This window comes from Empidonax traillii, unplaced genomic scaffold (assembly GCF_003031625.1).
Source record: "Empidonax traillii isolate 1590-97213 ecotype Southwest subspecies unplaced genomic scaffold, ASM303162v1 scaffold5:size3517227, whole genome shotgun sequence".
Taxonomy (NCBI): Eukaryota; Metazoa; Chordata; class Aves; order Passeriformes; family Tyrannidae; genus Empidonax; species Empidonax traillii.
Window position 1 is genome coordinate 1,169,747 of NW_020955198.1, and position 16,788 is coordinate 1,186,534.

Consider the following 16,788-nt stretch of genomic DNA (forward strand, 5'->3'; position numbering starts at 1 on the left):
CACTTGCCAACCAGCACTGTGAAGTTGCCTGCTTACAGGTAGACAGTGGATGTTGATCCAGTATTTTGGAAGTTTTCTTCCCAACAGCCACACAAGAGAACTCAGGTGATTGTCCTCAGTGGTGTTCAGGCCTCATGGTTTTACAGTGTTTGGGGCTGACTGCGTTCATTGCTCAAATGAGGATGGAGTCAGTCCCAGTTCCTGCCGAGCTCTCCATGTAAAGCAAATCTTGCCTGTTCTAGTTGTGTGGGGGTGCCCAAGGGTCCCTGGCCCTCTGGAGCTGCTGCAGGCCATGCCATCAGCTCTGCTGTGGCCATTGATGGAGGATTCCAAGCTGTGTGCCCTGTGGTCCTGAGCTTGAGCTGCACCTGCTCAAGCACTGAAGCCATGTGAGATGGAAAGGACCATGAAGATAAATCTGTCTCATTCTCTCTGGGAGAAGACCCTGCCTTTGCTAGTCCTCAGCAGCTCTGAGCTGAGGACTGGCAGCCTGAGATCCAGCTGCCTTCTGCCTTAGCTTTGAGGGATTCAGGTTTCTATGCTAATACCATCATAACTCCCAAGAGCCAATTTGAGACCCACCAGACTCCTCTCACAGCCCTAGATCTACCCCATGAAGCTGGGACCTGGAAGATCACCTACTCAAGCAATTGGCCACCTTCCCTTTCACCCTTTCTTCCTTGATGCTTGTCAGCCCCATGGAGGGTTCCTGTCCCTCCTCTTCCCATGGCACCCCTACTGCAGGACTGGGAACACAGGGTGCTGGAGAGGGTTTCCCTGCCATGGCCAGGATGGGGGTCTGAAGGAGAGTCTGCTCCTTGCCTGGTGAGATGCTGTCAAGTTTGGTCTGCAGTGGAAGCGAGGGAGGCAGCTGTACAGGAAATAATCATGGCTTGTTCCAAGATTAAATCACTGGCGAGAGCACGAGAGAGGATAAAAGGAGCTGTCTGTCGTTAGAAGGAATATTAACCCGGCAATGGGCCGGGAGGGGGGAAAATTTTATTCCCTGCACTTGCTGGCTGCCAGGCCCCCTGTGCACACAGGACTCAGCACTGACAGCACCTCTCAGCAGGACCTGTGCCCTTCCTCCCCATCTCAGCCCACGTCACAGGCCCTTCTCCCTCCCCTGCTCAAGGGATGAATGCTGCTGTGAGCAGGAGCAGAGGAAGGATTTTCTGAGAATTGTAGAAACTGAGGCAGGATCGTGCTGCATGTCTGGCACTGCGTGGAGGCACTGAACCACTCGGTCCCTCCATGCATCGCTCTTTGCTCTGCCCAGGCCAGGTCTTCACCCGGTTCCTGTGGATGAGCTCAGCACGGCACAAAAGATTCTTGTTTGGTCTGGCCCTTATCAGGGACCTGCCTCGAGGTCCTTCAGCACGGAAGCTGGGCTGGAGCTGGAGCAGGTGAGGCCAAGGAGTAAGGGAGAGGGCAGAGGGAAAACAAGAGACCAGCTGCAAAGGGGTGAGCCGGCAGGGAGATAAGATAGAGGGAGAAATGCAAAATATGACGGATGGCAGGCGGGAGGGAACGTGGGAAACTACAGGGTACCTTGGGTCAGCACAGCTGGGAGAGACACTTGAGAGGTCAGACCCTTTGGGGGTGCCAGCCAGCCGTGGTGACAAGCTCCCAGCACTGCTCGTGTCCCCTTGCCCTTGGGCTGGGACCTGCTTTCAGGTTTGTGAGTAGCTGAGATGGGACCCCAAGATCCCTGTGCCCTGTACCCTCAGCCACTCCAGGGACGCTGTGTGGCATGTGAGCATGGCCCTGGAGAGCTGTCATAGGGCCATGTGCAGCTGTCCCCTGCTGGGGCTGCAGCAGGGAGGAAAGCTATGTTCCCCAGGCTGGCTCAAGGCTGCAGGTTATGGGCTCTCCCGTGCCAGGATAAACAGTCCCATGGAGGCTGGGGTTTGCAGCAACTGGTTCATGAAAGCCTGTGGCCCTGTGCTTAGAGCTTCCTTCCCTCTCATGGAAGAGTCCCAGCAGGTTTTCAAGCAAAAAGATCCCAGCTCCTTTCCCATTGCCTTCTTTCTTTCCCTCACAGCCCATTCCCTCTCCAGCTGGACTGAGATAGGAAGCTAACCTTGGCTGCCTGGTCCAGCCTGGTCCAACCCCACAGAGCCAAGCCCTTGCTTCTGTGCAGGATGAAGCCTTCCCACCTGTGGAAGCCTGACTGTGAGCAAACTGCCTGAGCCTGGCCTGATTTTGCCTGACGAACTTTCTTTATCAGCCCTCTACCCCTGTGGGGAATTCATCTGAGAAAGGCCAGTGCTACTGGGAGCAGCCAAGGCAGTGATTCCTCCCACCAACACAGCTAACGGAGCTGAGCTTGCAGGGAGGCCCAGCCAGAAACATTTGTTGCCTCTTCAGCATGCACAGCCAGTACTTGCAGTGCCAATACTGGTGGTCGCTGCCCTTCCCTCGGGCTCTGGATTTTGTCCTACCTGCTGTTCGTTTCACTAAGGAAAGGCTCCCATGGCACCAGGTATGGGCTGAGATCTGCAGGTGGTTTGCACACACGTCCCCCAGCACCCCCCAGTAGCTCCCATCCCTTGTACCCTGGACAGAGAACCTGGAACTGATGGAAACCCACCAGGCTCACTGCAGGCTTACACCTGGGGCAGGTTTGGCCCTGCTGCACAAAAACCCCAGCGAGCAGCTGTTGCCAGGACGCTGCAATTTCCAAGCCGACATCAAAAAGCAGCTGGGGATTGGCTTGCGCACGCTCCCACACACAGCACATCCTCTCTGTTTTATGAGCAATGTTTTACAACATAAGTGCTGCTATATTAAGCCATGCATCTAACTGGAAAAACAGGAGACGAAGAGGCAGGCACAGCTACCTCAGTGCCGGCTGCTGCTTTAATGTTGTGTAAGCGAGTCGTCCTCCTGCTCAGGTTCTCACCTACCTCTCTCTCCCTGCCTGGCCTTGCTCTGTGCAGACAAGAGGTGGGCATGGGCACCCTGCCGTGTACAGCTTGCCCTTGGGATGGGGTATTTTACCACCTGCTGAACTTCCCATCCCCCAGCCCTGCTGCTGGAGTGGGCAGGAACTGCAAAATGGGTCCAGTCCCCATCTTTTAGGGCAAAATCCTTGTCAGCTGCAGGATATCAGGGGCTTTGTAGGGGTTTGGCTTCAGGCTGGGGTCTTTCAGTTCCTAAGCAAAGGCTGTGTGTTTGGGGATGGCCAGCCCTTCTCACTGCCAGCCAGGTGGAGGGAGAAGGGGATCTCCTTCCTGGTGGCCCAAGGAGGGATCTGAGGATGGGCTGCTCTCTGTCCATGTGCTGCATGGACACCGCTGTGGCATCCCTGCACCTGCCTGGCCAGGGCACTACCCAGTTTCCCCTGCAGCCCTGAGGAGCAGGGGGAAGCAGAGGGCTCAGGCCCATGCCGCCTGGATAGACCCTGCTTTTATTCCTTAGAACCTCACAGCGTGGCTATGCTGTGCCCTACCTGGAGACGGTGGAGGGGGCAGTCCTTGGCAAGCCAGGACCCTTGCAAGAGAGCAGTGGAGTTGATTTATGCTCCTGACATTTCTCTCCCGGTCAGGCAGAGCTTTTAATAAAGAATGAGTGATTTATGGCTCCTTTAAAGTGAGAAGGAATGTTACCTAAGGCAGTCTGCCCCCAACACCCCTGCCTCACTGTCTCGCTGAACCTACAGCATCTGGGCTTGCAGGAGGGGAGCAGCAACTACATCTGCCACTGTCCTTCCCCAAAGCCCTCCCCACAGCTATGGTGGCTTCAGCATCTTGCCCCAATTCCTGTCAGCAGCAGCCCTGGCCCTGCCTGGGGATGCTCTGGCACAGGGGGTGGTGCTGCATGCCCTCCAAACTGCCACAGGCCTTGGCAGTGGGGCAATGTGCAGCTCACAGGCCACAGGCAGTGATTCAAGGAAAGCTGCTGTCCTGAGACCCCTCTGAGAGGAACCCCGTAGTGGCTGGCCTGGGGACAGGATGATAACTCCACAGCAGTTGTCATGGTTACTGGGTATTAATGGATGTGGGCATGACTGCTTCACACCCACCCCCCCACATGGTGATGAGCAGCACCAGAAGGAAAGGGCTGCCCTCAACCCACCATCTGCAGCCCTTCCTGTGGGAGCTTGGCCATGGAGTCACCTTAATCCCACTCCCCAACCCCTTCAGACCCTGAGCCAATGCTGGCCTAAGCCAGCTCCAAACCCAGAGGTGGCAGCAGCTAGCAACTAACTGAAGGAGCTTCTTGGGACCTGAAATGATTCTGGGGTCTCCCAGGGCACATCAGAAGAGGAATCTCTCCCCTTCCCTCTCAGCCCTGCTGCCTAGGGGTGGCTGGACGTGGTAGTCGGCAGGAACAGGGACACAGCAAAGCTGCAGGACCCTGCCAGCCAGCCCCTTTCCCCTCTGGAAAGGGCTAATGAGTGAGGAGAGGGGATAAGAGCAGGGGCGGAGGGAGCATCGCCCAGACAAAAGCCGCCCCAAGAGGCTCCCAGCTGCTAATGAAGATAAAGTGCCCGGTTCCTTTTCTTCTCCCAGTGAAATCTAGTGGCTAAGGGGGAAAAAATGCTTTCAAGTGTATTCATCTATAAAATGGCCTGGGAGGCAGGGATTCCAGCAGCCAGAGTGGCAGCCAGCTGAGACACTGATCTCACACTTCCCACATGTGCACACACACACACGCATGTGCAAACACCATCCATGCAGGCTGCTCACAGCGTGTGTGAAATACCCGCAGAGCACATGCACACAGACATCAAAAGCCTGCTCTTTCTCTGCATCAAAACCGCAGCCGTAGGTGAAGGCAGGTGTTGAGCAAAACAGCCCCTGCCCACGCCAAGCACCCGCACCAGGCTGCCGGTTTCCACACGTGCCCTAAAAGGCACATGGCAAGCGCAGTGCAAACACAGGCACGCGGCACGCCAAGGGCGTCTGCCTGTCACTGGTGCATGTACACACACACACACACACACACACACACACACGTGTGTGTGAGTCCTGCCTCCACCCTCAGGCCCAGCAGGTGTGCAAATGCTGCCAGCATTGTGTGGCCGTGGTGGGAGAGGGCAAGTGATGCCCAGCAGGACCCTGGGATGGAAATCCTTTGGGGTCACTGTAGTGTTTATGAATGTGAGTGTGTGAATATACCTCATTATATTGATGTATTGTGGCAGACAGGTTTGGGGTGAGATGGGCTGAAGCTCTCCCATGTCATGGATGGATGTATTCACACCCCATCCCACCCACAGGTTCTGTCCCAAGCCCTTCCCCTGCCTGCAGTCCCTGATCTTCATCCCAACCCTGACTCACGAGACCTGCAGAAAGGAGTCCCACTGCTGTCCCCTGCCTGGGAGCTCCTCTACCCATAGACCCTTCCACATGCCTGGAGCAGACATGCCAGTTTTAATAGGGATATATTTCCAAAATACCCATTCCCATGTTCTCTGGTAAGGATACTCTACAGCCCTATGCTAAATTAAACAAACCCAAGAGTCCTCTTTGGCCCTGAGGACCTCTGTCACGGACCAGCCCACCTCCAGGCTGTGAAACACATCCTGAAAATGTGTGCTAGATCCTGCTGGGATTGTCCCTGACCAAGGCTAACTCCTAAACTGTGAGCAAAAATTGCCTGGATCTGTGCAAGCTGGCCCAAGCTAAAATCACAAAAGGGCAATGCTAAAAAATCCCATAGGAACAATCCCCCTGCTGTGCCTGGGAGTGCCCTGGGACTGTTTGTTTTACCAGTGCAGACATAACTAGGGATTCCACCTCCTTTCCTCTGGAGGATTTGAATTAAGTGGTGCATTTACAGAGAAGCAGCAAGGAAATCAAAGGCATGTGGGGAGGGGGAGCAGCTCTTCCTCATGATCTCTGCCACCTAAACGTACCCTAGACCCACTAGAAACCCTCCAGACAGCAAGGCATGTGCTTGTAGCCCCCTAGGTAATTTGAAGTCCTGCAGAGAGAGGCTGAATCTGGACCTGTTGACACCCTCCTGCCTTCTCAGCAACATGCAGGGACCATGCCTGGCCAGACCCCACTGGCTTCTTGCGATCAGTTGGCATATGAGTTGGGCATGAGAGTTGGGAAGAAGTGTCCCACGGCTCTGGGGCAGGGCAGAGTGGAGCACGGATTGTGTAGGCAGCTCTGACACCACTCAGTATGGCTGGCTTGGGCAAGTACACCACTATCCCACAGAACCCAGATGCTGCCAGCAGCTCCTTGGTACCTCCTGGCTCCTGGTTATTAAATCAGCTTGCCTGGGGCTGGGGGAAGTAAAAACTAGGTGGATAATTGCACATACACCCCTCAAGCAAACAATGGGAAGGGGGAAGAGAGGGACCAACCTCAGTGCGAAACTAGGAAAGCTATGGGAGGGAAGGCTGGAAGTGGTATGGGGATGAGCTCAGAGCCAGGGGTCAGGGGACTGGGGCCAGAAAACAGCACCCAGTGAGATTTGAGAGGTCATGTTACCCCCACAGAGTGGGATGGATGGACCAAAATCAGCCTCTGATAAAGCTGCCGGGGCCCATGGCCAGGGGTTGTCCAGCCCCCCCACCTCAAGCCCCGCACACTCAGCCCTGCTGAGCTGCCCGCAATCCTCAGCAGAGGGCAGTGGATGCACACGCACCTGCCTGCACACCTGTGGAGGACCCACTGGCTGCAGCCCAGGTGGGTCAGCCCCACACCGCTCTGCTCACCTCTGCAGCTACCCACATGCTGGAGATCCCTGCCTGCCCTCTGAGGCTCCCATGCTCACTGGGGTGCTAAAAGCTGTCTTCCCTGGCTTATTTTCACCAGCATTTACCTTGGCAGCAATTCAGAGCCCTGGGCAGCAAGGACAGGGCCATAAAGGCAGCCCCGAGGCTGGGAGGGGCAAGGGAAGTGTCCACATGAAACTGTGGGCCGTTAAACTGGGACCACATCTCTATTGCTGGGCAGGGGGAGGTGAAGAAGTCTCTGCATGAATGTAAGCATCTTCCTGTCTCAGTAGTCCCTGTCAGACTATAAAGGGGTCCCCTATAGCTGTATTAGTGGTGGTCCCTATAGTTATATCAGGAGGAGCACTATAACCATATAAGCAGGACCACTGTAGTGGTCTAAGGCACATGCCAGAGAGCCACAGGGTTCCCCCTCCACATCCCAGACTGTCCCAGTATTTCTGACCTCACCATATCAGTGATGCCTGGCCCAGATGTGCTAGAAAGAGGGAGGGGGCAGCCCCAGCAGCTGTGGTGCATTCAGGACAGATGTGGAAGGTACACTTTGCAACAGCAAGCCATGAGGAGGCTGCTGAGCTGGAGGCCTGTACTTAGCTGGCCGCGACATGGCAAGGGAAGAAAGGACATTCCTCCCTTAGAAACAGCTAGCGCACATAGCGTCATCCCCTCGTTATTAGGAGGGAAGCCACAGAGAGGGTGTTCCCAGACCCCAACCCCGACATCCCTCTTCTGCAGGCTAGGCTAGCCCCATAAAGGGCAGTGGGAGCTGGGTAGGGAGTGGGGGTCTTGTGGGATGCTGTCTTTTCCATCTGAACCCCAAGTCTGGGTTTCTCTCAACCTCTCAGTTTGCTGCAAGAGCAGCAGCCACTCTGGCCTGGATTCAGCCAAATCAGCACTTTGGGTTAATCCCAGCTGTCACTGGGCCCAGGCTATGACTGATCATGCCAGAGCCTCATCAGATGCTGGGATATGTATGCCTTCACTGGCTATCTGCTCATTACTTTCCTGGGCAATGCGGAAGCTTGCAGCAGCGCTGGCTGGAAGAAATTCCCAGCCCATCCTGACAGAAGCTGTTGTCTGCCTTGCTGTGGGAGGCATGGTTTGAGAAACTAGGCTTAGCATCCCTTCCTCGGAAAACCCTCCTGAGAGAGGTGCCTGCCCTGGCCCAAGGCCCCAAAACCCTAACTGGGTGAAAGAATCTTCAGCTGGCAAGGCAGGAGCACCTGGGGCAAGATGCTCCACGCTGGAGATGTGACATGCCCTCTCCCCTGTTTACTGTCCAGCAGAGCTCCTGCTAAGCCAGTGGGAGCTGGCTAGCCTAGCTTCATAATGGGCACAGCCAACACTGAGCTTCCAAGAGTTATCACCTTGCTAAGGGACAATGATGGAGGGGAACCAAGCCACCACACCAGCCTTGCTCAAGATCCTCCTCCCTGAGTCCCGCTCCAAGCTCCAGAGCCCTGCCATGAGATGGGGTATGGGATGCCAGAGGTCAAAGAGAATAGTTTGGCTTCGCAGCTGGGAATTATAAACTCAGAGGGATTTGCACAAACCAGGGAAATCTGGAAAGTAGACCAGAGGGCTTGTTCCTGGGTCTACCAAGGAAGGTCATCAGCTATCAGAGCAGCAGCAGGAGGCAGACCTGGTGATTCAGAACATCAGCAGCTTGGGTATAGGATAAGACTTGCCTAAAGCCAAAAGATGCTCCTCTGGTGGGTCAGAGGGAAGGGTAGAGCATCACTGCTCCCTTTGGAGCTGGTTTTGTCCTGTAGGGAGTAAAGCTGCCTTAGTAATCTTTCCAAAACCCTGCATGTTTGGTGTCTCACAACCTGTGTCCTGGGAAGGGCAAACCCTGAGCTGATACCCAGCCATTGAATCTGAGGTCTCAGAGAAAAACCGACCCAACTCCCATCCCCCCACCCCCCGCCAGTGTTTCCAGAAACCACAAGCCAGCAGCAATGCCCGGGTGTCGGGAAACATCAGAGCACGTGTCTCCCGTCCACACGGGTGAGAGCAGCGTGTGGGCGTTGGGACACACCTGGCCAGAAGAATCCCAGCAAATTACTTCTCCTTGATGTCTGCCGCTTCGTCACGGCAGAAACACGGCGTGCAAAGGGCTTGGTTTTGAAGGAGTGCCGAGGGCTGCCGTAGCCGAGTTGCTGCCAACTCACCTGTCACTCCTTGCACGCTGCCCCAGGGCTTGCAGGGTGGGGGGAGGCAGGTGCTGGGGAGTCAGCTCGGCCTCTGAGTTGTGGCCGAAGCAGCAAGCAGGTAGGGAGCCTCTCCAAGCCTCCCGTTCTGCCAGGTGGAATTTGGCTGTGGAACATGTGAAGAGGCATCCTTGGATATATTTTCTGCCCCTTCCCCATGACTTTCATGAAGGACTTTGGAGTGGTTTCTATGGGGAGGTTGTCTCATACTGGGAGCGCTTAGTATGGGGGAGCATGGGACTGTGGGGCTGAAGGAGACCTGCTTATCCCTGCAGGCAGCCAGAAAGCCAGAGACTGGGTGTGTTGAGAGAGACCAACAGGCAAGAGACCTGCAGAACAGACTGTCCTGCTCAGGAACCAGCTCTGGGGGCCAGGCAGAGGTAAACAGCAGGCAATGAAAGAGCCAAGGGGCAATGCCTGCAGGATTGGGGATGGTCAGGGTGCCACGGCAGCTGCATGGAGAGGTGTCTCGATGCCATGAGATGCTGTGCAGCCTCTTCATGTAACCCATGAGACTATTGCAGTGTGAGCCAGGCCCTCATGCTTCTCCTCCACTCCATGTGAGCCAGCAAAGCCTTGAGGCAAGCAAACTTGGAGTGGTTGACGTACTCCCCTGCAGCCAAGCAAGGAGCCTGTCTCAGGCAGGCTTTAAGCACAGGACCCTGCTCAGCAGAGCACCACAGGGACCTCCCCTGTGTGGGCACAGCTGAGGAGCAGATGGGGTCTGGTGGGCACAGACCCAGAGTGAGAGAGGAGATGTGCTGCTGTGAACCTGAGCCCCAGACCAGCTTGGTGAGGGTAAGTGTGTGAGCCAGCCATGTCCTTCCCTTTTTTTGCAAGGTTTTAGTGCAGGCACATGCACTGTGTCTGGTTGATGGCAGGGGATGTGCTGGGGATGGGCCAGGATGGTGCTTGGGATGTGCAGCTCAGGGGTAGAGATCAGCAAGGTAGGGCAGTGTTGGCAGGGACACGTTGGAGAGTCCTGAAACCAATTTGTTTGAGGCACTTGCAAGCAGGGAGCTGGCATCACCACCAGCCAGGTCTGCTGGTGACGCACGGGCTGGAGGGTGCTGACAGTGAGCAACACAGAGCCTGGCTACTCGGCTGAGCACAGCATGTGCAAGGCAGAGCTGGGACAAGGGCAAGGGCAGGTTATACCTGCAAGACAGGAGGCTCCGCTTCCATGACATGCAACAGTAGAAAGGCCTATGGGAGCCTGGAAGCCAGATCTGTATCGTGAGCATCATGGGGCTGTATTCCTGCACCATTAGCCATCTGGACATCAGCTCTGGTGGACATGAGAATGCATTTGGGTGCTTGAAGGCAAAAGGAGCTTGTCTCATCAGCCAAGGCCTGCCTCCTGCCACATTACCTACCCTCAGAGATCCGTGGAGACTTGCAGGGGTCTGTGGGGACTGGCCCAGTGGATGCTGTGAGCTCTTGGCAGCCCTGTGCCTTGGTCTTTAGCCAATGTGGAACAAAATATCTGCCCCACGTGATGCTTATTCTGGTAGTCAGGACCATGATCAAGATGGGGGGGGTTTACAGCCTCCACCCCACTCCTGATGCCCTCAACCTGGCTTCCACATAAAAGCTGCCCAGGACACGACCACACTGTGACCATCATTCCCTGGTTCAGATAAGGAGACCCACCCACATCCAATGCTGCTCTCCCAAGGGTTTTTGAGGCCATTGTTTCATAGGGGTTTGGCATCAGCATTTGGGATAGACCTGAGGCAGCCCTGCCATGCCCCCATCCCTTCAGTGCTTTGTCCTGCTGAGGCGTGGCTGATGGAGAAGGTTTTGCAAGGCTCCACCTCCCTGTCACCAGAGCCGCACGAGATGGTACCATGCAGCCATGAAACCCCAGGGAGATACTGAACAAAACTCAACTTGTGTAAACCAAGCCAGCCTTGGTGAGGTGTCTGCCACCTCCCTGGCCTCGTGCCCTCCCTGCTCAGCCTATCTCAGCCCACATTTAACAATTACCTCCTCTGTACACAGCTCCCCAAGCGTTCTGAGAGGTGTGGGCCAATTCCCTGCTGGCAACTCCTGTCTGCCTCCCAGGAGTTACGTCAGTGGGGAGTTGGACCATGCATATCCTATGTGCAACACCTGGCAATGTGGCAGCCAACACCTCCTCTGGATCTGCCAGGGATGACAGTGGGCATTGGCTGAGCATCCCCAGGAGGCAACAGCATCCCTTTTACCCCCCAGCTAGGGAAAGATGGTGCCCTGCCCTCAAACTGCAGGAAAGGGGGTTCTGGCAGGTGCAGTTACCTGAACTGAAAGTGGTTCATGGTGGTAGATTTAACACTCTGGCTCTGGACGATGGAGAGCACCAAGCCACCAGGGCATAAGGCAGCATGTTGTGTCCAGTACTTTGAGCAACAATCCAAACACAAGTCAGCACTCATCAGAGTGTGCTGAGATAGTCTGATCAATTCATAGTATGCCTGCCCTTAGCTAACAGTGCAGAGACACTGTGCAGAGAATCAGCCTGAGATGCCTGGAAGCCACCACCCCACATGTCTCTGTCCTCTTGCTGCCAGCATGCACAGCTCATCACGTGACATTGGGTGTTAAGGCCAGCAGAAATCACTCCCACGAAACCAAGCATCTCTCAACCCATTGCCACTGCGTGTGCTGGGAAGGCTGTGCACAGCTGCCATTCCGTACTACTGGACTTGCTAGTGTTCAGCCTGGCATTTCTGTGGGGTGTGGCAGTGTGGGCTGTTCTGTCCCTCCCTCTTGCTGTACGGACACTGTGCTGGCACCATGCGAGAGAGTGGCACTCCTGTCCATGCTGGCAGGGCACAAACCACCTCTTTCCCCAGAGGGACGCAGCTGTGCCAGACGGCATGGGAGGCTTCTGATGACACCAGGCTGGGTGAGCAGCGGGAGCACGGTGAGGGTGAGCCAGCACTTGGGCAAAGGGGCCCAAAGCTCAGAAGCATCAGTGCTCAGGGCTGTCTATTGGGGAGCACTGGAGGGGCTGAGAGACAAAGCAGGGAGCGAGGGTATTCTACACCCACCCCTCCCACCTGGGACAATCCTCCTTCACTCCATCATCTCTCCCAATCCTCTTCCACCCATGCAGCCTCCCCAGCCTCCCTGTTCTCTGCTTCCCATACCCCTCCTCTCCTCTTCAGTTGTACCCAAAGGACCTCTGTGTAGGGCTGAGAGACTGGAGCCAGAGGCAGAACTGGGGGACACTGCAGTGATGTAACACCCTTGTGCAGAGTGGAATATCCCTCATGTGATAGTCTGGGCTCACTCTGCAAGAGCTGACATCACCAGTCATCTTCTGGTCATCTCTTATCGTGAGCAGCCACCCTTCTTTGACCAGTCTTCAAGGGGGGCCCATCTCTAGGGAATCCGAGTGCCCACGCTTGGTCCATTGGCTCTGGAGCAGCCACAAACCTGGAAGCGGTGGTGTGAGGGAGTGAGATGGGTGGTGATGTGGCCAGGGTGGTGATGTGGCCCAACCATCCCTTCTTGTCTCTCACTGCCAGTCCTTCTGGGCATAAGATGGCTCTTTTATCTCCTGGTTGGCTGGTGTCAGCCATGGCTCAGCTCTTTGAGATTCCCTGTGCCCTCACCTGGCAAGGGAGAGGGAACCAGCAGCTGGCCCAGGGACTGGGAAAGGCAAGGAGACTCAGATACGCACCAGGAGGTGGAAAATGGCCCAGAGCAGGAATCACAGCAAGGTGGGGTGTTGCCGTCTGCCATCTATTATTCCTTCTTTGCATCAAAAGGCTGAGATGAAAGTCTCTGGCCACAGCCCTCACCGCAAAAACATGGACCCTCTCCTGAAATTACTGTTCCCCTTAAAGGAGGTTGCTTTTGCCTGTGCGGTGGAGGAGAAAGCCATGTTTACATGCCAGGTTTCAAGTGCCTTCACCAGCTGCCTCAGTGTAATTATGTCTTTAGGAGGGGATGAGTTGCTGGGGCTTGATGCTGGGGTGTATGTTTGTTTATTTGCAGCCCCGGTGTGGGACAGCTGGTAAGGGAAGGCCACTCTGCCAGCAGCTGGAGTGCCAGGCTCCCTCTGAGCCTGGCTGCCTGGCTGAGAGATACTGGGTGTGAGCATGGGGCCAGGCCAGCCCCCAGCTTTGCAGTGGCATAGGGAAGAAAGGTGCTTGGTGGAAAAAGACATCTCCCCAGAAGAGGAGGGATGGAGTTGAATCCCCAAATCCTAAATTGCTGTGTGACTGTGGGAACAGGAAGTTTGCAACAGGGATAGGGAGTCGAGAGGTTCCAAGAACCATAGGGTCCAACTGCATCTGAAGCTCTGCTCACAGCCTGAGCACCCCCTGAATTGTACACGGGCTGAGGAGAGATAAACCTCCTCTCTCATCCCCTCTCCATCTCCTGGTCCCCAAGTCAAGCAACAAAAGTGCCTCACACCCCTGTCCAATTCATCCTTGATTTAGAACTATACTTTGCTGCAGAGGTCACCTGCCATGGGGAATTCATATCCTGAAATGCCTTTGGGGATGCCTTTTCAAGGCATCTCCTCCAGCTCTAGCACCAGGCTACAGAGACATCATAAGGACCAGACTCCCTCTCACTCTGGGTGACATGTGGCATGGAAGTGGGACTAGGAACAGGACTTCTGGGCCCTATTCCCAGCCTGGCTGCTTCTTGCTGCGTTATCCACAGGAGCTCTATGTGCTGGCGCTGTAACTGACAGCACCTGTCTTGCAGGCAAGGCTGCAGGGCTAACCTACTGTCTGCAAAGTGTTTCTAGGGAAAGACTGCTTATCATCCAATACATCCCACATTTCCAATTGTTGCCAGGCTCCTCTTTTAGCCCAACCAACATCACCTGAAGGGGAGCCCCTGCATGCCTGGAACAACTGCCTCAGAGCCAGGACTGCTGCCCAGGGACCTTGCAGGAGTGGTTTCAGCAGTCAGTCCCATCAAAAACAATCCAGGACACTCCATCCCACCACAGGCTTTGGCATCCATGAACACTGAGCATCACACATCATGATAGCACAGATTGCTTTTCTCCTTGTAAGGCAGGGAAGGCAGTGTGTGCAGGGAGAGGGATGTGAGGGGACAACAGCAGTGCTGCCGCCTTCCACTTCACAGCCACTTCAGGCTTGCTCTGAGTCTTACATTTGGGGGAACATGGCAGAAGTCTTCTCCTGGTTTTGCATCTCTCGTCACAGCCCCTACCTTCTGAGGTCAAGTGTCCTCAAATTTTATCAGCTGGTCCAAAAGCCTCCAGCTCTGCAGATTTCCCAGTCTTGGACAAAAGTGCCTCAGCATTCTGGCTGCTGGAAATGTGACTCCTTGCTAGCCCAAAGGTACAGAGAGTGAACTCCCATCCCTTGGCTCCCAAGAGGTTTGGAGCACACCTTTAGCCAGCATAGGGCTACCAATACTAACCCTGCTTTGCTCTGAGATGTTGCTCAGCAAAAGCCCCTTCCTCCAGCAAGTATTTACCCCAGATGCTCATGGCAGAGGATTTGCACTGGCAGTGCCGTGGTGCGGTGCATCCTGATTATTAGGCAGTGGATGCAAACAGCTGGAGACTTTGAAATTTTTTTATCATTTTTTTTACTTGGCAGCAGACTTTTAGGATTCCCCTAGGGATCTAGGGGAATCTTGGGATGACACGTGCTCCTGGTCTGGTGCAGGGAGTGTGATCAGTGGAGTGGCAGAGGGGTGCAGCCTGTCCCAAGCAATAGGATCCTGCAGCAATAGGATCACACACCTCTGTCTGAGCAGTAGGGATGAGGCCCACATGGATATGTCCCCAAGCATGTGACAGGCATGCAGTCCATGTCCATGCAAGCAGCACACAAGAGCAAGTCACCAGGCACCACTATTTGTGCTGCCCTTTATTCTTTCACTGCACTGCACATCTCAATTCTGATCCTCTCTCAGCCGCTCCCTTGGCAATTCGTTCAAGCAGCTACGCTAAGGCTGGAGGGACCCAGCAAGACCACCCAGCCCACTCCCAGCCTCAGGCCAGACCCCTTGCACCCCCTTTACCAGCGAGAAAAGGGGCATTTCCCCCCCCCGCAAGACCCGTGCGCTACGTGCAGAGTGTGATGGGGAAGAGGGTTGCTGCCGAGCAGGAGCTTTCCGTTTACCAGTGGGAGTGGGAGGGCGAACTGGAAAGCGCCTCTTCTCCCAGTGGAGCACCACCGCCCAGGCTTGACGAAGTGTGTGCTCCTGCGCCACCCGTACACGCCTTGGGTGCCTCTAGCTGCCTGGGACAGGTATTCGTGGTCCAGAGGAGCGTGCCCTATCATGCCTTCATGCCACGGCGCTTGGCAAGCACCTCCCGTCCCTGCAGCTGCGCTTGTGCCGGAGCATTCCTCTGGGGAGGGCTGGCTCATACCAGGACGGAAGGGGGCCTGCGGAAAGCCACCTCCTGCTCTCCAAATGTGCTGGGCTCTTCCCCACCACAGCATCCTTAACACCTCTTCCGCTTGGTCCCTGAAGAGAGAGCCCACTGCAGCCACGGAGTCAGCACTCCCAGCCAGTATGGAGAGATGTTCCCAGGATCAATTTCAGGACTGCTGTGCAGGTGTGGGGAGCACCCTAGGATGGCTGTGCCCCTTCTTTCATGTGTGTGTTTCTGAGGGTGGTGTGACTCTCCCCATCTGGTGCAGAGCAAGAGCCAGATGTGGCACAGGCAGGGACAATGCATTAGGACTGGGACCATCTTGTCCCAAGGAGAGTCCCCTTCCAGCTCTTTGCTCAGGGTGAACGGGGTAGTGTGAAAGAAGTCAGAATGCTTCCGGATGTAGCCAAAAAGATGGAGTTAGGTGAGATCTTCCTGGAGGGCAAAGGCAGCCTCTGGTGCTGCCCAAGCTCAGAGTGATTTCTAGCTGAGCTCACCGGATTTGCATGGCACAAAAGAGAAGGTTGTCATGGGCAAAACTGAGACAAGGAGGAAGGGAGACATAGGGGACACCCTCCATGGGTATCAGCTTTGCTGCCCCACCTGCCCCTAAAGCTGAGGAGAGAGCCTGCATCCCTGCTGAGGCCAGCATCTGTGCCAAGCTTCATCGTTGCAGTCAGCAGTGGTGAACAGGAGACTGCCCAGCAGCCAAGTCATCTGCTATGAGAAAGAACCTCCCTCCAGTGGCCTGAGCTGGACATGGAGAACGGATATATCCTAAGTCACAAGTGCCTTGGAAGCGCTGCTTAAGTGTCTACCATGGCCTGGGTTTTTCATTTGCTTTTGATCAGTAGAACAAACGACCTGATGACCCACAAGGATGGGTGCCAATTTCAGCTGCCAAGTCCTGCTGCATCCTTGGTACCCAGAGCCAAGCCCAGCAGGCAGTATGGCACTTGACAGAGGAAACAACAGAGAGGGACTGAGCCCATGTGGCCCCTGCACCCCGGCCCCCCCCACTTCATACCCTCAGGGGATGTCACTAAGGGACCACCCCATGCTACCACAGAAGCTGTTTGATCCAAGCTCTCCCCAGCTCAACCCAGCTCTTGCGTGCACAGGTAACAACCTTATAGCTTTTCCTATGGACCACTTGGGCTCATACCCCACTCACCCTGCTCTGGGCCACCTCTCCCTGGAGCAGAGAGCACCGTGTCTGCTATCTGGCCCTGGCCCCAGTGGGTTGCACCATCCTGGGGTGTGCCCTGTAACAGGGTTCCCCCAGACCCTGCGTGCGCAGGGGCCTGGCAGGCACTGGTTAAGTCATGTGTTTTGTGTTGGGTTTCTCCCCCTCCTGGAAAGTCCCAGTGCGGAGTGGTGGGGCTGAGCCGACCGCACACAGCTGCGGGCCACCACATGAGAGGAGCCAGCTCCTCAGGGATTACAGAGCCCCCGGGAGCCTGGGGAGGAGGCAGGAGCACCCGCGCCGTGGCCCTTTCATCTCTCCCCTG